The 27,357-nt window shown below is 40.9% G+C and overlaps 1 long non-coding RNA gene across 1 annotated transcript in view; it reads right to left on the bottom strand.

Annotated features, from left to right (window-relative positions):
• LOC138743467 (uncharacterized) overlaps window positions 1-27,357 on the bottom strand; it is a 46,220-nt gene that overhangs the window by 18,343 nt on the left and 520 nt on the right. The gene's annotated exons all lie outside the window — the stretch shown is intronic.

Raw genomic sequence — 27,357 nt, forward strand, 5'->3', positions numbered from 1 at the left:
GCAAACACTTACAGACATAACACACATGCAGACAAATGATATATTTGCACAGTACGCATGCACACATATTAAATAAATATTTGTGTTGAATAAATAGTAGTGATGGAGGGTTTGTATGAACTGTTCATCAGTCGTTCAGCAGTCTCACTGCCTGGGAAGAAGCTGAAGGTTCTGGCTCTGTATCTCTTTCCCAACAAGAGTAGCTGGAAATGGGGTGGTTGGGGTCCTCACTGATTTTGTGAGTCCTCTTTAGACAATGATCTTGGTAAATCACGTCGATGGGGGTGGGGGTGGGGGAGTGAGGCCCTAGTAATCATCTTTGCTGCTTTTATGATGCTGTGGACCGATACTCTATAGTTTCTGTACCACTTTAATACTGCTGGCCAGGATGCTCTCAATAGAGCTCTTGTACATAGATGACAGGATGGGTAGTCAGTAGTGAGGAGTTCTTCAATGAACTCTGAGCAACTTGGTGCTCTCTACTTTCTCCACTATTAAGTTATTAATGTGGAAGGTAGTCATCCCTGATCCTCCTGAAGTCCACAATCATCTCCTTTGTCTTGTACATGTTGAGAGATTTTCCTCCTCTTCTCTGTACTCATTGTTGTGCTGATGAGGCCAATAACTATCGTGTCATCTTCAAACCTGATGACTCTGTTGGACCTGAATCTTGCAGTCATGGGTCAGTAGCCTGAACAAGAGCGGGCTGAGCGCACAACCCTGAGATGCTCAGTGTGATAGTGATCGACGATCTGCTGCCAACCTTGGCTTACTGGGTTCTTTCTGTTAGAAAGTCCAGAATCCAGATTGAGTGAGGGTTGCTGAGTCCCAGCAATGATAGCTTCTCCATGAGCCTCTGGAGTATTATCATATTAACCGCTGAGCTGAAGTCAATGAAGCAGCCTGGCGTATGAGGTGGGACAGGATGGAATGGGGAACAAGGCAGTAACATCATCAGTGGAAAAGTTCCATCTGTGTGAATTGAAATGGGCTCAGTGTTCCTGGAGGGCACTTTGATGCACCCATCACCAGATGCTTGAAGCATTGATTGTAGATTGGGTGTTTCTCAGCAAGTCTGAGGAATGGGTTAGCAGTTCAATTAAGGATAGATCAGGACCTTGAGGTTGAATTGAGTTGGTGGTGGCCAAAATTTGCTTTGGGCTGGATGGTAGGAGTGATTGTGAATGGCTGGATGGGGAGAGTGGAGTTAGATTTGTGATTAAGCTGATCCAAGGACTCAGGGTGAGTGAAGAAGACCACTAAGATCATGCATGGGAAAATGGTGGATGGATTAAGATGAAAGTAATAAACTTGCATTTAAGTGCTATATATAAAGGAGACTCGGAATTTGATTGGTTTCCAATGTTTTTAACGTGAACTATTGATTTAAATAAAATCCTTTGAAAATAATTTCTAGTCCCTCAGTCTTATTTACCACTCTCTTGTATATAAGATTAACATACCATTTGCCTAACTACTTGCTTTATTCTCTGTGTTTTTTTTTGTTGAAGAAATATCTAAATTAAATTTGATATTCTACATTGTCCCCACTTTGAAATGGAGTGCAGACAGCTGAATATAAAAGAAAAAAATAGTCTGTTATATAAAAATGGACCCCTTTGGCATTCACTGCTAAAAGGTCTTCAAACTGAGCACTTTATTGGGGATATCTAACCTTTTCTGGAGGATCTGCAAATTCCTTTAAAAAACAGTCATTGCACCTCATTTAAGTGTTACATTGGTCATGAAACTTATTAAAAATGTAAATAGTCAATGGGATTAAACAGGAAAATCTGCAGATGCTTATTGGGAGCTGTTTTCACAATATGCAGTTGACTTTTACTTTTGGTGTGATTGGCACTTTATATAACACAATTGAAGAACAAATATACCCACAAAAATCTGGTTCACTTGTGTAACTCTAGAGATGTGCACTTTGGACTAAAGTGTTATAATTTCAACCAGATTGATTATAAAAGTGAATGAAATTTGAAAGACTGCAGATGCTGTGATTGTAGTAAAAGCACACCAAAATGCAGGAGAAATGGGCTTTCAGGATCCATAGGAGTCAAGGATATATTTATTGCCAATGCTTTGCGCTTGAGCCCTGGTAGATGACAATTCATTTATGAATCTGCAGGAGTCATCTACTGCATCCGGTGCTCCCATTGTGGTTTCCTCTATATCAGAGAGACTAGGCATAGAATGGGAGATCATTTTGTTGAGCTCCTCAGTTATGTCCACCACAATAGCATGGATTTCTCAGTAGCCACCATTTCAATTTTCCATTCTATTCCCTTGCTGACATGCCTGTCCATGTTCTCATGCACTGCCAGACTGAGACCACATGCAAATTGGAAGAACAACACCTCATCTTCTGACTGGGCAACTTCCAGCCAGATGGCATTAATACTGGCTTCTCTGGCTTTTGTTAAACATCCCCCCAACCCTCACTTCTTCACATCACTTTCCCCTAGCTGTCTTTTTTATTTTTCCCTGTCTCCTTTCACACAGACACAATAAATTTTCATCGCTGTTCTTATCGTATCAATTAAAACTTTTTGTTGGTCTGGACTCCTCCCCCAGCCAGCATTGTCTATATTCTGAGATATCTTGTGTTTTGCCCATTCTGTGTATTCCCTGAAGAAGGACTCAGGCCCAAAACGTCAGCAATATATCTTTGTCTCCTATGGACGCTGAAAGATCGACATTTCGGTGTGTTTTTACTGATTATAAAACTGAATTGCAGAAGGATCAGATTTCATTCTATTGTGGTGGTGCACATCCTCATGGCGATCCGGCCCCGCTTATATTGCCACATGGCGGAGCAGCCATGGGGAAATGGCATCGTCAGAGGTTTCTCTCCGACTCCAACATCCCTTCCAGCGCCCACCCTGGGCAGCGATTATGACGTCACAATGCACCAGGTGACTGAGCTCATGCTGCCCTTATAGGGGCGCCCTGAATCTGAATAAAAACAGTCATTATCGACCCTCATCGTGGTGGCTGTGTTTCTCCCACTGCTCACACAGCCACACTATAGACTTTTAAATATTGAAAATAAAGTCACTGAGGCAAGAACTGAAAGTTCCAACATCTGTTTTTCAATAAATGGAAGAGTCTGGTCAAACTTCTGTAATTAGATTTCAAATGGCTGTAATTGTATTCTATTTCAAAAATAATCTGCTGAATTAAATAGGGCTATTTATTCTTATTCATTGGCATCTAAACAGATCCTCATCTGAAAATTCTTGTTTTACATATAACTAATTATTTTTAAGCTATATATAGTCATTTATATTGGTGCAAATGAGGCCAACGATTTCTATAAGATTTTGTAAATCGTTCCTGAATTATTGACCCGTTCATCTACTTCAAGATAATAAAGATATGTTGGTTTGAACACTCTGAACACTCACCCTTCATAGAATAACATGACTTCATCTCATCTCCCACCCACCAATATTGTTTCATTGTTGATTAAAAATATGAGTATGTAGTGCTGGACACAGCCAAGAAAGACTCAGCCATCACATTGAAAGTTGTTAACGACTGTTTTTATTCAAATTTAGCGCACGCCCTATTAAGGGCAGCATGAGCTCAGTCACCTCGTGCATGTGACATCTTAATCGCTGCCCCAGGTGCACGCTGGGCAGGAGACTTGAGGCAGGGATAAAACCCTGTCAGCGCCATCTTCCCATGGCTGCCCCACCACATGGCAAAACACGCGGGGCCGGTTCGCCATGAGAGAGTGCGCTGCCACACAACCCCCCCCCCCCAGAACCAGCTACGCGTCCCGCCACTTGGGCGGGTGGCCCCAGCATTTGGGCATGGCCGTCTGCACCGGCTGTGATACGTCTAAGTGCGATGCCTTCAAACGGTCCATGGTGAAAAGTTCATTTTTACCTTCTATGTCCAAAGTGAAAGTCCTGCCAGACTGCTGGAGGACCCGTATGGACCTTCATAAGGGTGTTGTAATGGCCATATGTGGGCCACGCCGAACAAATACGAATTTTGCTGAGTCCAGCTCTTTGGGACGATGTATCGGCTGGACGCCATGATGCGAGGGAGGTGGGGGGGCTAGCGAGGATAATTTCTTATGGAGATCTGCCAAAAGGTTCATGTGTTCGGACGTGATGTTGGGCTCCGGGTGAGAGCGGCGCGCCATAGTTCCACAGAAGATGCCTGTAGGTACTCCTTGGGTGCTGTTCTGATGCTGAGGAGGACCCACGACAGTTCGTCTGCCCAGCCTGGTCCGGTGCAGTGAGCCATGAGGGCGGATTTCATATGACGATGAAACCTCTCCACCAAACCATTTGCTTGCAGGTGGTAGGCTGTGGTGTGGTGGAGTTTAACCCCCAGGAGGTTCGCCAGCTGATCCCAGAGTGCAGAGTGAACTGGGCGCCCCTGTCACTAGTGATGTGCGCCGGGACTCCGAATCTAACGATCCAATGACTGACTAGGTTCCTGGCGCACATCTCTGTGGAAGCCTCTTTGATGGGAACGGCCTCCGGCCATCTCGTGGTCCAATTGACTATTGAGAGAAGGTAGCGTGCTTTTCTGGACACCGGCAGGGGGGGCTACAGCGTCAATGTGCATGTGTTAAAATCTCTACACCACTGGGTTGAATTGCTGGATTGGGGCCTGTGTACGCCAGTGGACCTTGGTGCACCTGGTGCAGTTCCTCGCCATCTCGGGATAGAGAAAGTTTCAAGGGACTGGCTAAATGCAGTCTCAGATAGGCAATTTGATTGGCATGGATTATTTGGACCTGTATCTATGCTGTAACTCCATGAATGTATGATTCTATCAGTCTAAGAGTCTTTATTTGAAGCTTAATCCCATTCCATGTGATCAGTTTATGTGAAATAAAACCGTACAATTGCTTGTCAGGCTTTGTGTAATAATTTTTTGGCAAACCAGATACTGAAGAAAACATAAAAATTGTCAAGAATACAAGAACCTTTTATTCATATATTCCTGGATAACAATTGTTGTGAAAGTAGATATGGACAGTATGGTACAAATTCCATAAGTACATTCAGTCCACTTGTGGAACCAAGTTTTGACATCAAATCCAAGATGATTCTGAATATGTAAGAGCACTTTAAATTCCGGCTTGTTTTTTTTCAGTGATTTACAGTGTTGTGTAGATATATTTGCTATATCCAAATGGACCAAAGGACCTCAATATTTGGGTAATTGGTCCACAGAAAATACTTCTGGTTATATTTTTAAAAACTTATTTGGCCTTCTGGATATACTTTTATCTTTATTTTACAAGTTAGTGATCCCTGATAGAATTTTTCACAATGACTCTTGCACCTTATTTCAGTTTCTCAATTTAAAAACAATACATTCAAATAATTATAGTGTGAGTCATAAACCTAATATGGACTCAATCTCAACAGTTCACAAATACTCAGCTGTAATCATCCTTTATGCTTTTGCATCCGATCGACTGTGGAAAAGTATTTGACAGAGAACATAACAAGCAAACAGTTATGTGATGTTGTTCAATTTCAGCTTGGAAGATATGATACTTTCAGAAGTCTCTGAACCATCTTGTTAATTCAGAGATAATGAGTTATTTTGAAATTAAGTACTGTATTTCTTTGTAACTGAGCACTATATCTATTCTGTCCATGGGCACTCTCACAAATACAAAATGAAAAGACTTTTTTTTCTGGTATTGACAACCCCTGTGTAATGGGAAAACTGTCCATTGTGATTTTCTGTTACACGACACCCTATTTCCCATTGAATTCCATATTAAAAGTGGAGATGAATTCCTACCAGATGTTTGTTTCTCAAGGTAATGAGAGTACCGCAACTGCTGGTTCATGGCAGGGGATCCTTAAAAGATTGCCTTGCCAGTTTCCAAAACAAATATCTCATGTGGGCAGCAGCTGGGTTTGGAAACTCAAGAGACTCTGGATGCTTATCATTTTGCAGCTTTCAGTTAAATTGGATGTATACATTTCCATTGATATTACTCAAAACAAATAACAGTGGTTGTTTAGATTTACAACTTGCACTTAAATTTTCTGTTTCAGGCATCTTAAAGGAAAATAATATAGAAAGCATTTCTTTTTAAAAAAAATGCTAGCCAGTAAAATTAACATATTACATTAAAAAAAAGTTATTATTTGTGCATGTGCCGAAATTGTGAATTGAAATTAATAAAAATAAATAAAATTTATTGGTTTTTTTTTCCATTTTGTGTTAATTTATTCCCCACATTAAATTCCATGGGATCAAACTTTATTTCATATAACAAGGATGCAATACACAAATGTGCCAGGGAAACTTATTCCTGCAGCATCTACAGGAAGCAAAGAGAAAGCAATGTTTTGGGCCTGAGCCCTTCGTCAAGTTACATCAAGAATACAAACCTTCCCTTTTCTCTCCCATTCTCTAAAGGAAAGGTAATCTACATATATGAATAGAAAATTGTTTTTCGGGAAATAAATTATTATCTTTTGAACAAATGAAGGACAAATATGGTATAACTCTCGGTACAATGTTTGCATACCACCAACTGAAAACCTACTTGAAGGACGAATTGGGAAGCAGACTGAGGTTACCAGAAGGAAGCAATTTTGAATATGTGATTACAGACACAATGATAATTAAAAGATTTATAACAAACATGTACATCAATCTGCAAGAGAAAGAGAGCGAGGAAACAAGCTGTAAACACAAACAAAAATGGGAACAAGATCTAAACATAAAGATAAAGAATGAAACATGGGAAAAGCTATGCTCCGGAACTATGAGAAATACAATAAACACGAGGTTATGCATGATACAATATAATTGGTTACACAGGCTATACACCATGCCCCAAAAGTTAAATAAATGGGACCCAACAATATCAGACAAATGTTTTCGTTGAAAGAAGGAAACGGGAACAACAGTACATGCAATTTGGGCATGTGAGAAAGTGGAAAAGTTTTGGGAAGATCTAAAACAGGTATTAAATAAAATCACAAAAAGCAACATACCAAAAAATCCAGAGAACTTTCTTCTAAGTAATATAAGAAGTAAAAAACTTGGACTCAATTTGGATGGAGCACAAAAAAGATTCATTATGATAGCCTTAGCTGTAGCAAAAAAATGTATTATGTCAACCTGGAAATTAGAAGATAGCCTGAGAATACAGCAATGGTACATAGAAATGAATAAATGTATTCCATTGGAAAAAATTACATATAATTTAAGAAATAACATCACAGTATTCGAACAAATTTGGGAACCATACATGGAACACAACAGAGAAGTCCTACCACGGAGCTCCACCACCTAAAATGACAGAAGGAGAAGAAGATGAAATGAACTGACCCACTAGGTAAAAGTAGTAGACACAAATTTCTTCTTTATTTTCATTGTGTGATGACATTGTTTAATGTATCATATAGGTTGAACGTTGAGTGGGTGGGGAGGGGGGGGTGAAGGAGGGAGGGAAGGGAGGGGGGGAAAAGGGGAGAAAATGACACTGTGTATATTCAAGAAGGAAATGTTTGTGTGTATTTTGGTTAGTATGTTTCATACTGTGAAAAATAAAAATTAAAAAAAAATACAAACCTTCAATGCACAACCATGATGGTGCTGGGGTCTATTACATTGTAGGTATTCATTATGTTTAGCGGACCCTTCAGATTATGTGGAATAAATCAAATTATGTAAAAACATATTTTTAATGGTGAGGATGAGGCCGATAGGTAGTTTTAGTAAGGGATTTGATAAGGTTCTGCACTGAAGACTAGCGTACAAACTTAAAAAGCATGGTTTAGGAGGTATGGTATTAAGGTGGATAGAGAATTGGTTGATGGACAGGAAGCAAAGAGTAGGTATAAATGGGTTCTTTTCAAAATGGCAGTCAGGCTCTGTGCTGGGGCCACAATTGTTTACAATATATATCAACGACTTAGATAGCAATATCTCAAAATTTGCAGACGACACGGTTGGCTAGTTGGCTAGGTTGAGGATGCTAGGAGGGGCAGAGTGATTGGGACAAGTTAGGCGAGTGGGCCAAGACATGGCAGATGCAATATAATGTGGATAAATGTGAGGTTATCCACTTTGGAGTTAAGAACAGGAAAGAAGTCTATTATCCTAATGGTATCTGTTTAGGAAAAGGGGAGATGCAGAGAGACTTGGATGTTGCTGTGCATCAGTCATTGAGAGTGGGCATGCAGGTGCAGCAGGCGGTGAGGAAGGTGAATGGTATGTTGGCATTCATAGCAAGAGGATTTGTGTACAAGAGTACAGAGATCCTGCTGCAGCTGTACAGGGCCTTGGTGAGACTGCATCTGGAGTACTGTGTGCAGTTTTGGTCTCCTTATCTGAGGAGGGGTTGCAGAGAAGATTCACTAGAATGATACCAGGGATGGAAGGACTTGCATATGAAGAAAGGATGGATAGACTACACTTGTATTCTCTGGAATTTAGAAGATTGAGGGGGGGGGTCTTATAGAAACATATAAAACTCAAGGGTTAAGACAGACTAGACACAGGTAGGTTGTTTCCAATGCTGAGAAAAACCAGAACTAGGGGTCACAGTTTAAGGATAAGGGGGAATTTTTTAGGACTGAGATGAGGAAAAATTTCTTCTCTCAGAGGGTGGTGGATCTGTAGAATTCTTTGCCACAGGAAGTAGTTGAGGTCGGTTCCTTGTCAATATTTAAGAGTAGGTTAGATTTGGCGCTTGTGGCTAAGGGGATCAAGGGGTATAGGGAGAAAGCAGAAACTGAGTACTGATCAACCATGATCATATTGAATGGAGGTATAGGCTTTAAGGGCAAAATGGCCTACTCCTGCACCTATTTTTCTATGTTTTATCTCTTCTAATTAAAGATAGTTGCAAACATTTCTATTTTATCTTTTAGCTTTCTCCATTAGCAGTATCTCCTTTACACATTTTTCATCACCATTTTTGACTGAATGTGGACAACTTACATTCATTTATAGTAGAAATGGTTGATTCTGCCTATTCTATGTAGCATACACAGTTTTACACTTCTTTCTTCCCATATCTGATGGTGTTCTAGGCAAGCTCACCAACAGTACCATTGAACCAATTTTGGTGTCCCAAATTATTAATGATGTGGAGTGAGGGATTTCTCTCAGACATTGTGACAAAATACAATTTTGTTGCTCATGTTGATCCACATTTGCTCAGAGATAACCACTGAGTTGTTAGTGGGAGTTGAATGGATCCCATTTTGCTGAGAATGGTTAGTTTCCATAGCAGCCCAAATGTCGTGAATCTATCTATAACTACCATGGATAGATATATTTTTAGTCGATCAGTAACCAGGAATCAATTAACTTTTTTCCCTCATGTTGGTTTTCTTGACATGCCAGTTTCCTAAGTTATAGCCTTTGTACATTAATCAACAGTTTTGCTTTGAAACATTTAAGTTGTACTGTTACATTCAGAGCTCTCCTATAGAATTCAATATGAATAAATATTGATCCATCAGCAAGGCACTGGGTTCTAATTGGCAAAAAAATTCCTTCCTCACTTTTAGAAGATCCAGTGTCAAAGAACAAGTGCATCCTGATAGTACACCAATGCTAGATTTTCCTGTTGGAGAGGGATGACCTGACTGGCCAGTCATATGAATACTAACTATCAAGTTCCCATTTCCATTCATCCAACACAAATTCCTTTTTATTCTCAATTTCTCCAATCCCTACAGTTGTGCCCACTCCCTCCCACCTGAAGCAGATCCAGATTTTTTTGGATTTTTTAAGAGAACAGTGATGTTGACTTGGAGTTGCACATGACTGGGTTAGACAGGTTTCCTTTCTCAAAATAAATCAGTTAACCAGTTTTTTTTTTGCAATACTTTAATTACTGAGTTGACATTCTCCAGCCATATGAGGGATTTGAACATCCATGCAATTTGACCTCTTGTCTAATGATCATTGGTACAGTAATATACTGTAATCTCTGTGCATTGCTGTTTCACATTGCAATGAAGCAGTTTCTCTTAATGGAAGAGTCTGGATGTGGGGTGTGTCACAGGGGTAATGTCTCATAATGCAGGTTTAGCAATTGAAGAATTAAATTAGAAAAAAACAAAACTAAATCTTTATATAAATATTTAAAATGTCCTTAACCACATGTGAGGTGCCAGAGGATTGGAGGGTAGCTCAAGTTCTTCGGTTGTTTAAAAAAGGCTCCAAAAGTAAACCAGGAAATTACAGGCCAGTGAGCCTGTGGGTAAATTATTGGAGGGTGTTCTGAGAGATAGGATATACAAGTATTTGGACAGCCAAGGGCTGAAAATGATAGACAGCATGGCTTTGGGTGTGGTAGGTCGTGTTTAACCAATCTTATAGAGTTCTTTGAGGTTACCAAGAAAGTAGATGTACGAAAGGCTGTAGATTCTGTCTACGTAGACTTTAGTAAGGTCTTTGACAAGGTCCCACAAGGGAGGTTAGTTCAGAAGGTCCAGACATTAGCTATCCATGGAGAAGTTGTAAAATGGATTTGAAATTGACTGAATGGGAAAAGACTGAGTGGTAGTTGATGGCCTCTCAAACTAGAGGCCTCGGGGATCAGTGCTGGGACCTGTTGTTTGTTATCTATATCAATGATCTGGATGATAATGTAGAAAAATGGATTTGTAAATTTGCCGATAACTAAGATTGGAGGTGTTGTGGACAGTGAGGAAGACTTTTAAAGCTTGCAGAAGGATCTGAATCAACTGGAAAAATGGGACAGAAAATGGCAGATGGAATTTAATGAAGACGAGGATGAGGTGTTGCATTTTGGAAGGACAAACCATGGTCGGACATACATAGTAATAAGGCACTAAGGAGTGCAGAGGAACAAAGGGATTTGGGAATTCAGATACATAATTCCCTGAATGTGGCATCACAGGTAGACAGGGTTGTAAAGAAAGCTTTTGGTATCTTGACCTTCATAAAATCAAAATACTGAGTACAGGAGCTGGATGTTACAGTGAGATTGTATAAGACATTGGTGAGGCCAAATTTGGAATATTGTGTGAAGTTCTGTTCGCCTACTACAGGAAGGATATCAATAAGATTGAAAGAGTGTAGAGAAGATTTACTAGGATGTTGCCGGGTCTTCAGGAGTTGAGTTACAGGGTAAGGTTAAACAGCTTGGGACTTTATTCCTTAGAGCATAGAAGAATGAGGGGAGATTTGAAAGAGGTTTACAAAATTATGAGGGAAATAAAGAGTAAATGTGAGTAGGCTCTTTCCATTTAGATTGGGAGATATAATTACGAGAGGACATAGCTTTAGGGTGAAAGGTTAAAGGTTTTGGGGAACATTAAGAGGAACTTCTTCACTCAGAGTGGTGAGAGTTTGGAATGAGCTGCCATCTAATGTGGTAAATGTGGGTTCACTTTTAAATTTTAAGAATTGGATGGATATGTGGATGGGAGAGGTCTGGAGGGTTATCGAATGGGTGCAGGTCAGTGTAGGACTAGAGCAGTGATTCTCAATCTTTTTCTTTCCACTCACATAGGACTTTAAGTAATCCCTATGCCATTGGTGCTCTGTGTAAGGGATTGCTTAAAGTGGTATGTGACTGGGAAGGGAAGGTTGAGAATCACTGTTCTAGACCCAATTGTTACTGAAATATTTTGCTTGAGACAAATTGTCATTGTCCCATTCTCTTTGGAGTTATGAAATCCATGCACAATTAGGTACGATTAAAACAGTGCTTTTCAATTTTTTTATTTCCACCCACATACCACCTTAAGCAATCCCTCACTAATCACAGAGCACCTATGCCATAGGGAATACTTAAAGTGGTAAGTGAGTGGAAAGAAAAAGGTTGAGAACCACTGGACTAGAGGAATGATGTTTTTTAGACTAGAAGGGCCAAATGGTCTGTTTTCTGTGCTGTAGTCTTCTATGGTCCTATTGAATAATTTACTCAAGGAGATGGTGCACAGTTGTCATACTTAATCTGTGGTCAATAGATTTGGGAGAGATGGAGATGGGCCAGATAGTTGAAAGAGAAATAAACGAACAACGTTGATGTTACTGAAGGTGGGGTAGTGTCAAAGGGTTATATGAATCACTCCAACTTGTTCAAATATACCAGTATTTCTTTTTCAAGTTTTACTTTTAGTCTCTGTAATTTTTCAGCTTTCACCATACTCACTACCATCAAATCAACTTTCAGCTTCATCAGAAAAGTATTAGTGCATGCCAATCTTGCACATAGTCAATCTGCATTAAGGGCAGTGAAGACATTGATTAACTGTGAGGCATACTTTATCACCATTGTGTGCCTGCTCAGTATTTGCAGGGAGCTATACTTTTATCAAAATAACTTGCATTCAAGAACTTGGCAAGTCTAATCAGAGCTCGATTGGAGAATGCAAAGAATGCTTCTATTAATATAGCAGTACAAGTATCACTGGTATTAAAGTGATAGTTGAGTTTTTGAATCATGATTTTTGTATCAGTTTGGCACCATTTAAAAATTCTTATACAATATGCTTAGCAAGTAACTTTCAACATTTTATCGATTTAAAGTTGTGAATCAAATTGTGCATACAATGATTAGCAAAAAGATTAGAAGGACACTTAGGGCTTAATTTTCATCCAGAAGTGATGTCAGTTATGAATTATAGTCAGAAAGAATGATGATGGCACAAAGCTTGCTCACAAATATAGAGAAAAATGTAACTTTGTGTTATAGGCCATGGGATTATGGATTGAGAATGGTTATGTCTCAGTCCTGCTCTCCTGACCTGGAGCATCTCATGATTAAGTGTCAACCATTCTATCTACCAAGGGAATTCTCTGTCATCATCCTGGTCATTGCACATTCCACCCAGGCCAACGTCAGGCTGGAATGGAGGGGTTGAGCACTGTAATTAGCAGCCACAAATAGCACACTCTGATACCTTGCTGATCAACCAGGCCAGCCTGAAGAATTCTCTGACAAATTAGCACCAACATATTACCTGTGCAACTAGTGGAGCCAACATACTTGACCACTGTTGCATAACCATCACGACCACCTAGCGAGCCATCCTATGCCTGTATTTCAGTAAGATTGATCACCTGGCTGTACTACTGGAATACAAGCAGAGACTAATGACTACAGCACCAGCGATAGACATTGAATGTATGGTTGAGGAAAGCAGAAGAGCACGTGCATGACTGCCTTGAATTGATATTCAAGATTCATCTTCAAACTTGAATTAATATACCATGGCTATCAGCTACTTCTGTGTTTATGAGTGTGTGCCCATGTGCACATACCGGGAGTACCCCAATTAAAGAATTTTCAAACTGCTGAGGGCTAGGTCGGTGGTGTTTAACCGCAGTGATCCATATTTCGACAGGAAGTCCAGGTACAACCTACTCTACTAACTGCAAAGAGGCGATTCTGAATGAAGCTAGACACAATCGGATACTCATCAGCTGTGGCAGGGCTTGCAGGCCATTACATCGTACAAGGCGAAACCTAACTTCATCAATGGTTGTGATGCTTTATTCCCCAATGAACTGTAAATCTTTCATGCTTACTTTGAGAAGAATTCAACTGCAGCAGTGAAAATCCTGCATATACTGCCGACCTTGTGATATCTGTCACAGAAGCCAATGTCAGAACTTCTTTCAAGAGGGTGAACCCTCGCAAGGCACCAGGCCCTGATGGTGAACCTGCAGAGTATTGAAAAAGTGCCAACCCATTAGCTGGAGTGCCCATGGACATTTTCAATCGCTCATTGCTGCAGTTGGAAATTCACGTCTGCTTCAAAAGGGCATCAATCATACCAGTGCCCAAGAAGAGGAGCGGGAACTGCCTCAGTCACTATCACCCAGTAGAACTCACATCTACTGTGATGAAATGCTTTGAGAAGTTGGTCATGACCAAAAATAACTCTGGACCCATTGCAATTCACCTATGGTAACAACCGTTACAAAGCAGATGCAATCTCACTGGCTCTCAATTTAGCCCTGGATCTCCTGCACAACAGCAACACGTAAATTGGGCTGTTTTTCATTGATTGCAGCTCATCTTTCAATACCATCATCCCCTCAGTACTGGTCATCAAGCTCAATACTGGTCAATCTGCACCTCCCTCTGCAACTGGATCCTTGACTTCCTCATTGGATTGGAAGATCACAGTTAGTGTGGATAGGTAACAACAATTCCTTCTCACTGACAATCATTATAGGTACACCTCAAGGATCAATGCTTTTCCCACTACTCTACTCTCCCTGCACCCATGACTATGTGGCTAGGACCAATTCAAATGCTATCGACAAATTTGCCCATGACACCACAGTTATCGGCAGAATCACAGTCTGCAATGAGGAAGTGTACAGGAGTGAGATAGATCAGCTAACTGAATGGAGTCACAACAACAACATTGCACTCATTGTTTGCAAAACTAAGGAAATTATTGTAAACTTTAGGAGGGGGAAACCAGAACACAAACCAGCCCTCATTGAGGGGTCAGTGGTGGAAAGGGTAAAGAATTTCAAATTCCTGGGGTTAAACACGAAAATCTGCAGACATCATAGTTGAAGTAAAAACACAATGCTGGAGAAACTCAGCAAGTCAAACAGAGTACTTTATATAGATACAGATAAAGATACATAACCAATGTTTCTGGCTTGAGCCTTTCATCAAGGAATGGAAAAATGTTGGCAGGTCCCCAAACAAAATGATAGAGGGGGAGCATGGATCCAAAGGCAGGAGGTAATGTGGATAAGGGAGGAAGGGCAGAGCAGCAGGGGGAGGAAGGATGTCTCTGTGAAGGGGTAGACAGCTAAAGGAAAGAAGACAAGGGGAAAAGGGAAGGGAGGGAGAATAGAGAGTAGGTTAGCAGAAACCAGAGAAGTCAATGTTAATGCCATCTGGTTAGAGGGTACTCAGATAGAAAATTGAGTGTTGTTCCTCCAATTTTTGGGTGGTCTTGGTGGGATAGTACACGAGGCCATAGACAGACATGTATAGGAGTGGGAAGCAGAATTGAAATGGTTGGCCACTGGAAGATCCCTGTCACTGATACGGACTGAGTGAAGGTGATCAGCAAAGTGATCTCCCAATCTGTGCCCAGTCTCTCCGATGTAGATAAGGCCACAAATTCCTGGGTGTCAATATCTCTGAAGATCTATCCTGGGACCATCATGTTGAGGCAATCATGAAGAACGCTTGCCAGTGATTTTATTTTAAGACGCTTGAGGAGATTTGGTATGTCACTAGAGACTTTGCAAATTTCTACAGGTGTACCATGGAGAACATTCTATTTGCATCACTATCTGGTATCGAGGTGCCAATGCACAGGACAGGAAAAGGTTACAGAGGGTTGTGTATTTGTCAGTGTCATCATGGGCATTATCCCACTTCATGAAGGACATCTATAAGAGGAAGTGTCTCAAGAAACAGTCTCCAACATTAAGGACCCTCATCACATGAACACACAGGTGGTGGGCCGCTGGTGACTCAGCCTGAGGAACCCACATTGACTGCAGTCAAGGAATTTGCACCAGGCTGTAGACTGCTGGTGACTGGTTCGAGAGTGTTTGAAAGGACATCAGGGATTGGGACCAGGACGCGAGAGGGTGCCAAGGGTGCTGGAGGCTTCGTGATCATATCAGAGGGTTGAAAGGACATCAGGGATTGGGACCAGGACGCGAGAGGGTGCCAAGGGTGCTGGAGGCTTCGTGATCATATCAGATGGTTGAAAGGACATCAGGGATTGGGACCAGGACGCGAGAGGGTGCCAAGGGTGCTGGAGGCTTCGTGATCATATCAGAGGGTTGAAAGGACATCAGGGATTGGGACCAGAACGCGAGAGGGTGCCAAGGGTGCTGGAGGCTTCGTGATCATATCAGAGGGTTGAAAGGACATCAGGGATTGGGACCAGGACGCGAGAGGGTGCCAAGGGTGCTGGACGCTTCGTGATCATATCAGAGGGTTGAAAGGACATCAGGGATTGGGACCAGGACGCGAGAGGGTGCCAAGGGTGCTGGACGCTTCGTGATCATATCAGAGGGTTGCATCTGGTTGGCTTGCTAATGATTTGGACTGAAGACTGTATGGGCTGTGGGGGCTGATAAAACCATGGACACTTAGTGACTCTGTGAGGGACTCTCTCTTGCTTCTCTTTCTCTGACTGTAAGGGGCGTCGGGCAATTTTTGCTGATAGGGAATCTTTGTCTTATGGTAGACTAAAGGAAATTTTGTGCAAGATCACATTTTTGGTTTTATTACATGACAATAACCTAATCTTGAATCTTGAATGCTCTGTTCTCACTTCTACCAATGACAAAAACAGCTTCTTCCCCTCTGCTATCAGATTTCTAAATGGACAATGAACCACAGAAACTACCTCACTTTTCTTTTGCACTAATTTATTTATTTTTAAATAGTCGATAGGGGCAGTTTTTGCCCCTGTAATGAATAATACTGCTACCGAGAAACAACATATTTCATGTCACATGTTCATGAAAAATAAACCTGATTTCAATTCTGAACTGGTGAAGAAGCCTCAGTCTAAATAACTTTTTTTCAGCTTGGACTGAATGTCCTTCTCCTGAGCAACAAGTTTCTGATTTTCTGAATGAAAAATCATGAAACTATACAAGGTGAAAATTATACTTCATATAGAACACAGAACATTGCAGAACAGTATGAGCCCTTTGGCCTACAATGCTATGCCGACCTATGTAAACAAAATAAACCTTCCTTTTCTCACACCCATAATCTATTTTTCTTTCATCTATGTGCCTCAGTGTGTTTTGAATGTCCCGATTCTACCAGCTCCCTGGCAATCCATTACAGTCACCCATTACTCTGTAAAAAAAAACCCTTGACATCTCCCCTAAACATTCCTCCCTCATCTTGTACAGCTGCCCTTTAGTTTGCTTCTCACACCCCAGGAAAAAGGTGGTGGGTTGGCTGGCCACCTTATTTATGCCTCTCATTATACTGTAGACCTCTATTAAATAGTCTCATCCTCAGTCACTCTGAAGAGAAAAACCCTAGCTTTGTTAACCTTGCCTCATAAGACACTTTCCAGGCAATATCCTCTGCACCCTCTCCATAACTTCCACATTTTTCCTGTAATGAGGTGACCAGAACTGAACACAATGTTCCAAGTGTGGACTAACCACATTTTTTTTGAGCTCCAACATTACCTGATGACTCGAACTCAATCCCCCAATTAATGAAGGCCATCATACCACAAGTTTCTGTAATTACCCTATCAACCTGTGTGACAACCTTGAGAGTTCTATGGATTTGGACCTCAAGGTTCTTGCACACTGCTATGAATCATGCCATTAACTATGAACTCTGCCTTCAAGATTAACCTTCCAAAATGCATTACTTCACACTTATCTGCATGGAACTCCATCTGCTACCTTTCTGCCCAAATTTGCATCCTATCTATATCCTGCTGTAGCCTATTCACATCACCAACCTTTGTGTTATCAACATACTTACTTACCCATCCCTCCACATTGTCGTCCTCGTCATTCATAAAAATGACAAAGAGCAGGGGTCCCATAACAGATCCCTGCAGAACTCAACTAATCCCTTACCTCCAGGCAGAATATGTTCCATCTACTACTACTCTCTGCAAGCAAACCAGTTCTGAATCCACACAGCCAAGGCTCCATGGATCCTATTGTCTCATGACCTTCAAAATGAGTCTACGATGGGGAACCTTGCCAAATGCCTTACTAAAATCCACATCTACCCACCCTACCTTCATCAATTTCTTTTGTTACTTCCTGAAAAAACTCAATTGGGCTTGTGCAGCATGACCTACCCCTCACAAAACCATGCTATCCAGAGAAGATAGAGTTCTCTAAATGCTTATACTCTTGTCCCAAAGAATCCTCTCCAATAGTTTGCCCACCACTGATGCAAATCTCACTGCTCTAGAATTCCCTGAATTCTCCCTATTACCTTTTTTAAACAAGGGGACCACATTTGCCATTCTTCAATCCTCTGGTACCTCTTGTGTTGCCAGGGAGGATGAAAAAATCAACCAAAGCCCCAGCATTCTCATATGGCCTGTTTTATCTTTAAGCAACCCTACCTTTACTCTTGTCATCTTTCAGTTCTTCATGTCTTCATAAGGTTTTCTTTAATCCTAATGGGCAAGGCCTTCTTGTGCCTTCCAGATCTCCTAAGCCCTTTCATGTTCCTTCCTTCCTACCAAATAATTCTCATGAGCTCTTCCTGTCTTTTGCTTCCCAAACCTTCTGCATGCTTCCTTGTTCCTCTTAACTAGCTGTCTCATCTTTTTTGTTAACCATGATTCCTGTATCCTACCATCTTTTCCCTGTCTTAGTGGAACAAACCAATCCAGAACCCCACATACGTTGTCCCTAAACATCCTCCACATTTACTTCTGTGCTTTTCTCTGAGAAAATCTGTTCCAAATTTACTCTCCCCAGTTCCTGCCTAATCTCATCGTAATTACTCTTTCCTCAATAAACACTTTACCATTCTGTTTACTGCTATCCTTGTCCATAGCTATGCTAAATGTCAGGCAGTTGTTATTTTCACCAAAATGCTCTGCTACCGCGAGATTCGCCATCTGACTAAGTTCTAGATCCAGTATGGCCTCTCCTCTCATCAGCTTATCCATATTTTAAAACATGTTTTTTGGCATACAGGATGGTAATAGGCCATTTCGGCCCACGAGTCCATGCAGCCCAATTTACACCCAACTGACCTACACCCCTGGTACATTTCGAAATGGTAGGAGGAAACCAGAGCCTCTGGAGAAAACCCACGTAGACAATGGGGAGAATGGATAAACTCCTTACATACAGCGCAGGATTCGAACCCCAGTCCCAATTGCTGGTGCTGTAAAGGTGTTGCACTAACTGCTACACCAACTGTGCCGCCCTGTTTCAGGAATCCTTCTTGAACATACCTGAAAAATTCTGTCCCATCTATCCCTTTTGGAGTAACGCTGTTATTTAGGCACCATTCTAAAATCTGCCTATTTATTTGCTCCTGAGGGATATTTGGGGGCCAAAAGACTATTACCAATACAGTGAACACTCCTTTCCTGTTTCAGACTTCTACCCACACTGATAATCCCTCTATGATCTCTTCCTTTTATGCAGCTGTGATACTATGCCTGCTTAGAAATACTCTTCTACCTCCCATCCCTGTTAAAAAACCTAAACCCCCCCCCTGTACCTGGATAATCCAATCCAAGTCTCTGGAACATCCACAATGTTGTAATTTCACTATGCTCTCAGTTCCTCTTCCTTATTCCTAATAATTCTTGTATTGAAATAAATACATTTAAAACCCTTCAACTGACTACATTTATGTTCTCTCCTCTGCCTGTCTTTCCTCACAAATTCAATACCAATGCATTAACCTTTTCACCATCTGCTCTATTCTCTGCCCTCCTATTCTGGTTCCCTTCCCCCTACCAAACTAGTTTAATCTCTCCCATCAGCTCCAGCAAACCTGCCTTCAGGATATTGATTTCCCCCTCTGGTTCAGGTGCAACTCGTCCTTTTTGTATAGGTCATACCGTTCCCAGAAGATATCCCATTGATTTATGAATCTGGACTCCTGCCCTCTGCATCAACTCTTCAGCCATGTATTCATTTAACATAACTTCCTATTCTTGTCCTCACTGGAGCATGTCACAGGTGGAATCCAGTGATTACCACCCATGAAGTCTGATTTTTAGTTTCTTTCCTAACTCTCAATATTCCATCTTGAGGACCTCATCTCTTTTCCTATCTATATCATTGTACCAAAGTGGACCATGACATTTGGGTGATCGTCCTCCCACTTGTGAATGCTGAGGACTTGATCTGAGACATCCTTAACCTTGTCACCTGAGAGGCAACATACTGTCTTGGAGTCTGGATCTCTTGCACAGAACCTCCCATCTGTTTCCCTAACTATCAAATCCCCATGACCACAGCTCACCTCTTCTCCCCCCTCCCTTCTAACCTGAAGGGCCAGACTCTGTGCCATAGTCTTGACTACTATGACTTGTCCCTGCTAGATCGTCCAAAGCAGTATCCAAAACAACATACTTGACTGCCTATACACCTTTCCTCTCCTAACAGTCACCCAGCTACCTGCTCTTGCCTCTTAGATGTGACTGTCACATTATAATTTCTATCTCACACTCCCTCTGCCACTTGAGCTGCCATCTCCACTATCTACTTTGGGTTATTTTGTAAATATCTTACCTGACCTTATCTGCAGCACATCCTCAGGCTCTGCTCGCCAAAACCTCAAACTCTCCACTCCTGCACTGGCCCACTCACACACTGGTTGCTCCACTTGAGCTTCTTTTTTTATTTGCTGCTGGCTTTATGTGCATCACAGACTCCAAACATTTACCGAGGTTCTTGCTCCGCTTTAATTAAACGCTGCTAAAACAAAGTACAGCTCCCAACAATGCAGGGATTTATATTTTCTTTATTAATAGCATAATTCAGAAGCTGCTAGGAGAGTTGCCAACGTTTGTTTTTTGTAAATGTTAAATGTCACTATTCTTTGAAGTAAAGTATGCAGTTCAATGAAAATTGTATGCAACACATAATGAAGCTCAGATTTCCATGGAGTTGAGCCAAATTAAACTAGTAATGTCAGCATTGGCATACCATTCATTCCTGTTCTCTCTTGAAATCTGTCACTTCTAGTCTTTGTAGGTTTCCCCTTCAGCCAGGCAAGTTCTTTCACTCTTAACAAATAAAACTCTTTTGGACTAATTTTTCAAAGTGCTTTTAAAATAGGTTAGATGACATTCTTGAGGAATGTCATCTGCTACTTTCATAAGTAAATCTATATAGCCAGTGAAAGAGCCAAGTAAATGCAATGGATAAACATAAGCTGGCAACTGAGAAATCATGTATACAAGGATTTCCTATATTTGATTTTTAGAAAATGCAAGAAACTCACTTTGGATGTTGTGAAAAACTGACAGAATTGGAACTATGTTTGTGTAATCTGCAGTTAATTTAGATTATTTTTTCAACTTTCAGATGAGACCAATACCTTTGCTATTAGTTATACTCTGCAAAAATATATTTAGACACTAGATATTGGGAAAAGTGAGCTCAGGATCATTTTATTCCATTCGGGAGGGAAGTTTGATATTTTGGGGGCTTGTGTTACTGAAGCTGTGACCAGGACTACCAAAAAACTTCTTTTTATTCTGATAACTGCAACTGTGAATATTTATTTATTATTTGCTTGTCTTGGCTTATTGTGGTAACATCAATTATACTATTGCAATTGGTGTATCTTGTATACCTATTTGGCTGCAGCAAGTTAGAATCACAGTGCATTTGTATATATCTGTACTTATGCAATGACAATAAACTTTCATCGCAAATTTATCCTTACCCATATTTCAGTTTGGATATTTAAAAGGGCTATCCTGGCTTGGAAGTGGAAATGCAGCAAGAATACATTTGTACAGTTTCATGTCCTTGACCACCTTCTCAAATTATCACTGCAAACAATTTAGTGAACAACATAAGGCAGCATTTGCAAACAAAAGACCAGGTATGTGCCACCATTAGTTCAGCCAGTGATATTGCAAGTATTCTCCCAGAGAGGTCAGGATGACTTGCAGCAAGTCACTTAAGAAGGCTGAAATTTTAAAAAAACTGCAAATACTGGAAATTTAACATAGCAAGAAAAAAAATTGTAAACACTCAGCAGATCTAGCAGAGTCAATTAAAGAGAAACAGTTAACATTTCAGGTTTGAGAAGCTTCATCACAACTGAGAGAGACAACATGTTAATTTTTATTTGTAGAAGAATGAATTGAACATTTCTGGCAAACATTTCTGATAGGGTGAGACCCAATAAGTTAATGGGAGAGAGACCAAACACATATTGTTCAATGGTTAAAAGACATAACCAACATTTTGGGCCTGAGCCCTTTATCAAGGTATGGAAAAATGTTAGCAGGTGTCGAAATAAAAGAGTGGGGGGGGGGGGGGAATAGTCGCAAAGGCAGGAGGTAATAGGTGTAGAAGGAAGGGAGGGGATTGAAGCAAGGGAAGATTTCATCCTTCCTCCATTTGCCCAAATATTTTTTGAATCCCTGATTTTGCTCAAGAATAATAAAAAAGCACTCCTGAATAATTCACATCCCAGAACAGATCGAATTATGTCTCAGCGTAAGGTAGTATATTCAGAAGTGGGGGAGGAGAGATTGTAAAATTAAAAAAAAAATGTTCTTCCTACCAATATTGATTATAAAGACATTAAGGTGGAAGTCAATTATTGATTTGTGGATGCGGCTTTAGTCTTGGGTTAATGCACTATCCACAGGCAGGTACATTCCAAAATTCACTGTTGAAAGCTGTGATATTCAGTCTCATCCAAATTCCTTGCAATTTTGACTAAGAACAGCCATTTCAGAATTGATTACAAAAATTATTTCATTACTGATATGCTTGTATTTTTATTTTGTGGTGATGGGGAGGAGTTTTTCAATTAAAAACTCTAAATAAAGACAAATTGTTGTGAATTCAAAAAAATAGCATTTTCTTATTTCAGTGATTCAGGCTAACAGCAAGTGATATTTAACCATTAAGCTCAGGAACTTCCCATTGCATCTTTTGATTTATTAATCTAAACTACTACTTATCACCATAAAAACCTCACAAGATGCTAGAGGAATTAAGTAGGTCAAGTAGCATCTATGTAAGGCAACAGATTATGGTCCGAAAACCATCTTCAGCCCAACTATCTGTTGCATTCCATGGATGCTGCCTGACCCACTGAGATCCTCCAGTATTTTGTGTGTTGCTCCAGTTTTCCAGCATCTGCAGCCTCTCTTAATTATTTAGTATCATAGCCTGTTATTGGCATGTTTCACAGTAAATGGCAAAAACAAGGTTGCAGCAATTACAACACTAATTTTAACTAAGTATAGTCATCTTAAAATATAACTAAAAATAGTAAAAAAGTCTGCAGACACCGAGATTAACTACATGATCATGAAATTCATTGTTATGTATTTCAGATTTATTGTCAACATAACATCACATACAACCCTGAGATTCTCTTTGCTGCAGAATTACCATTGGAAGTGCAAAATAAACTGTACTCAATGGACACATGTAAACAAAAAAAGAAATGTAAACAAACGGTGCAACACAGAGAGAAAAAAAGCAATCAATAAAGTGCACAAGTAAGTGTCATTAAATAAGTCCCTGATTGAGTTTGTTGTTGAGGAGTCTGATGGTGGAGGGGTAGCAGCTGTTCCTGAACCTGATGCTATTAGTCTTGTGGTGCCTATACCTCTTTCCTGATAGTAACAGGGAGAACAAAGCGTGTACTGGGTGCTGTGGATCCTTGATGATTGCTACTGTTGTCTGACAGCAGCGTTCCCTGTACATGTTCTTGATGGTGGGGAGGGTTTTGCCTGTGTGTCCTGGGCTGTATATTATCATCTTAGTATTGTGAACCCCTTAATATTTTCATAACATATTATATGTAATATTGGTTGGTACTACCTTAAGAATTGCTTCATGTGACTAATGTTCTGTCCTTTTGTAGGATTGTTAATATTGATGAAAGTCAGCCTGGCTCTCAAAGAAGTCTTAGCAATAAGAAAATGCTTTCTTGACAAGTTCACACTTGTCTTTTTTTTTAAAAATATACACTGATTTCAGCTTCAAGGTATTTATTTTAAATCATTAAATTTAAATGTCTAACCTGATTCTGAAAACAGTATCGAATGCCAGATCTAATACCTTCGCAATGAGCTAACGTGTGAATGTGCGTCAAGAGACAGGAGTTTGTGGAGGTTTGATGTGACATTGGAAACCCTGGCAAACTTCTACAAATGTGTGGAGGAAAGTGTTCTGACCAGGTGCATCACGGTCTGGTATGGGGACACCAATACCTGAGTAGAAAGCCCTGCAAAAAGTAGTGGACAAAGCTCAGGACATCACAAGCAAAACCTATCCCCACCATTGATAACATCTACAGGGAACACAGCCGTCGGGGAGTAGCAGCAATCATCAAGGACCCACACCATCCAGCACATGCTCTGCTCTTGCTGCTACCATCAGAAAAGAGATAGAGGTGCCAAGATTACCCTCATCATTAAGTTCAGGAACAGCTGCTACCCCTCCACCATCAGACTCCTCAACAACAAACTCAATCAGAGACTCACTTAAGGACTCTTACATTTGCATTTTATTTTTTCTTCCTCTCGATATTGCAGTGAGTTTGTTCACATTTCTTTATTTGTTCAAATGTGTACATTGAGTAGTTTTTTTTCCCCCACTACTAGTAAATAGTAATTCTGCCTCGCCCACAGGAAAAATTATTTCAGGGTTGTGTGATGTGATGCAAGTACTCTGACAATAAATCTGAAATCTGAATCTGAAAACCTGAGCTGCGTAATTCGATTGAGAGAGAGAACACAATGAAATATAATCAGCTGTGTAACTGGATTTCCAGGAAAGTAATTTGTCTAAAGCATGAAACAGTGGATTAAAGAATTCATATTGACCTGGCTATGATAGATAAACTGAAGTACATAAAAATATCGTATTGGTCACAAGGTGAGAGAATTGTACCATTTCAGTCTTTCACTGAGACCTTGGAGAATGCATTAAAGCACATTATAACTTGCCTAGAAACAAATAATTGCCCCTGGTCTTTATACTCATAGAGCACTGATGGTCTTTTGATGCTCTCATAAACAACTTAAGATTAGTGGCAAAAAAACTGAAAGCTTTATTCATTACAGAGAGGATCTGTGAGTCCAGTCCGAAGGAAATGCCACCTCATGAGACAGGAAGCTTTATGAGAGTACTCAGACATGCAAATCTGCAGAGCTTTTCAAAGGCAGCTGGAAATGGACAACTGGAGGAAGTACATACTGTAAAAAAGAGACTAAAGGTAGATCTGGAAAGCATGACTAATATTGTTTTAATGGTAGACATTAATGAGTAGAAAATGTCCTGCATAAAGGGCAGTGAAGAGGATATAAAAATAATTAAAATGGTGTATGACACTGTCAACAACTACAAATTTGCTGACGATCTCACAGTGGTGGGTTGTATAAAAAGGGGCGATGATTCAGCATACAGTAGGGAGATTGAAAACTTGGCCTAATGGTGCACCAACAACAAGCTCGCACTTAATAACTCCAAAGCCAAGAAGCTGATTGTTGACTCGGGAAGGGAAAACCAGAGGTGTACAATCCAATGATCACTGGGGGATCAGAGGTGGAGAAGGTAAGCAAATTTAAGTTCTTGGAAGTCCTGGAGCCAGCACACTAATGGCATTGTGAAGAAGCACATTATTTTCTCAGGAGTTTGCAAAGGTTTGGTATGACATCGACAACCCAGGCAAATTTTTACAAAGGTGTGGTGGAAAGTGTGCTGACCAGCTGCATCACAGTTTGGTATGGGGACACAAATACCTCTGAGCATAAAGCCTGAAAAAGGTAGTGGCATAGCCCAGGACATCACAAGCAAAACCCTCTGAACCATCGAGAACATCTTCGTGGAATGGTGCTGTCAGAGAGTAGCAGCAAGCATCAAGAATCCACTTCACCCAACACACACACTGTTCTTGCTGCTACCATCAGGAAAGAGGTATACAAAACGTGCACCACCAGGTTCAGGAACAGCTCTCCCTCCACCATCAGACTCCTCAACAATAAACTCATTCAGATACTCATTAATAAGTGCACTTTTTCTCTCTCTCTGTATTGCAGTTTATTTACATGTGTCTGTTGAGTAGTTTTTTTTTGCACTACCAACAAATGGTGATTCTGCCACGCCCACAGGAAAAAAAGAATCTCAGGGTTGTATGTGATGTCATGTATCTATTCTGACAATAAATTTGAAATTTGAAGATTATTTAGATTTTGTGAGTATGATGGCTGACAAAAACATCTGAAAAAATAAATGTATGGAGAAGGTATGTATATTGAAAATAATGTCTGTAAACTGATCAGGCAGAATGAAGAGGGCAATGAAAATCTACGGAGTGAATGGGATGGAGCAAAATAGGGATTTATTCAATCAGAGTCAGAATACAAATTTAAAATCAATGTAGCTGATACCAAATCAGATCATTCTGTGAAAGGAATAACAACAGCCAAGGTACTGGCATGACTGGTGTAAAAGTATTTCAAATAGATTAAGGGAACAGCCAGCGATTTTCTTCCAAAGCCAATCGTATCAAACAGGTACAGTTAGAAAGAGATGTGCTGTCAAGAGTGAATTGAATTTGGTTAGAAGCTGGTGAGCCCAATGAAGGAGTGATAATGGAAATAATCCATTAATAACACCAGGCTATTCTTGCAAGTTGGAGAGAACAGCAGGTAAGACTGAAAGGAACACAAGAGCACCACGTTTATTTCACCACAAGAAACCACACAAAGCTCAGATGAATGTGTTTGCATATTTTTAAGAGAGAAACTTCGAAGGGGAAAAGTCAATGTCCTCCACAACGAGAGCATATAACTAAAACATGCTATTTGGTTGATATTTTATAATTATAAAACAACAAACTACACCAAGTATCAAGAAGCAATTTGATTACAGTGTATCAATTACTTAAAAAAAAACTATTTTACAATGTTAAAGAAAGAGAAGAACAGACTGAAAAGTTTCTTTTACAACCACCCTAAATTGGGGGACGGGACAACCTATTCTCTTCAGTTTCCTTGCACACAGAATCCAAATTGAGTTGTCTGAGCAAGGAGGCAGAATTTGTTGGGAGAAGGACAGCAGTGAGAGCAAGTCCCAAGGTTTTATTTTCCCCTGATGATTTCCTCTCCATTGAAGTCGAGGGAATGGAGGAGGTGGGAGAGGGAATGGAGGAGGTGGGAGAGGGAATGGAGGAGGTGGGAGAGGGAATGGAGGAGGTGGGAGAGGGAATGGAGGAGGTGGGAGAGGGAATGGGTAAAGAGGGAATGGAGGAGGGGGGGAGGGAATGGAGGAGGGGGGGAGGGAATGGAGGAGGGGGGGAGGGAATGGAGGAGGGGGGGAGGGAATGGGGGGGGGAGGGAATGGAGGGGGGGGAGGGAATAGAGGAGGGGGGGAGGGAATGGAGGAGGGGGGGAGGGAATGGAGAGGGGGGAGGGAATGGAGAGGGGGGAGGGAATGGAGAGGGGGAGGGAATGGAGAGGGGGAGGGAATGGAGAGGGGGGGAGGGAATGGAGGAGGGGGGGAGGGAATGGAGAGGGGGAGGGAATGGAGGAGAGGGGGAGGGAATGGAGGAGAGGGGGAGGGAATGGAGGAGAGGGGGAGGGAATGGAGGAGAGGGGAGGGAATGGAGGAGAGGGGAGGGAATGGAGGAGAGGGGAGGGAATGGAGGAGAGGGCGGAGGGAATGGAGGAGAGG

Source organism: Narcine bancroftii, chromosome 9 (assembly GCF_036971445.1).
Source record: "Narcine bancroftii isolate sNarBan1 chromosome 9, sNarBan1.hap1, whole genome shotgun sequence".
Lineage (NCBI taxonomy): Eukaryota > Metazoa > Chordata > Chondrichthyes > Torpediniformes > Narcinidae > Narcine > Narcine bancroftii.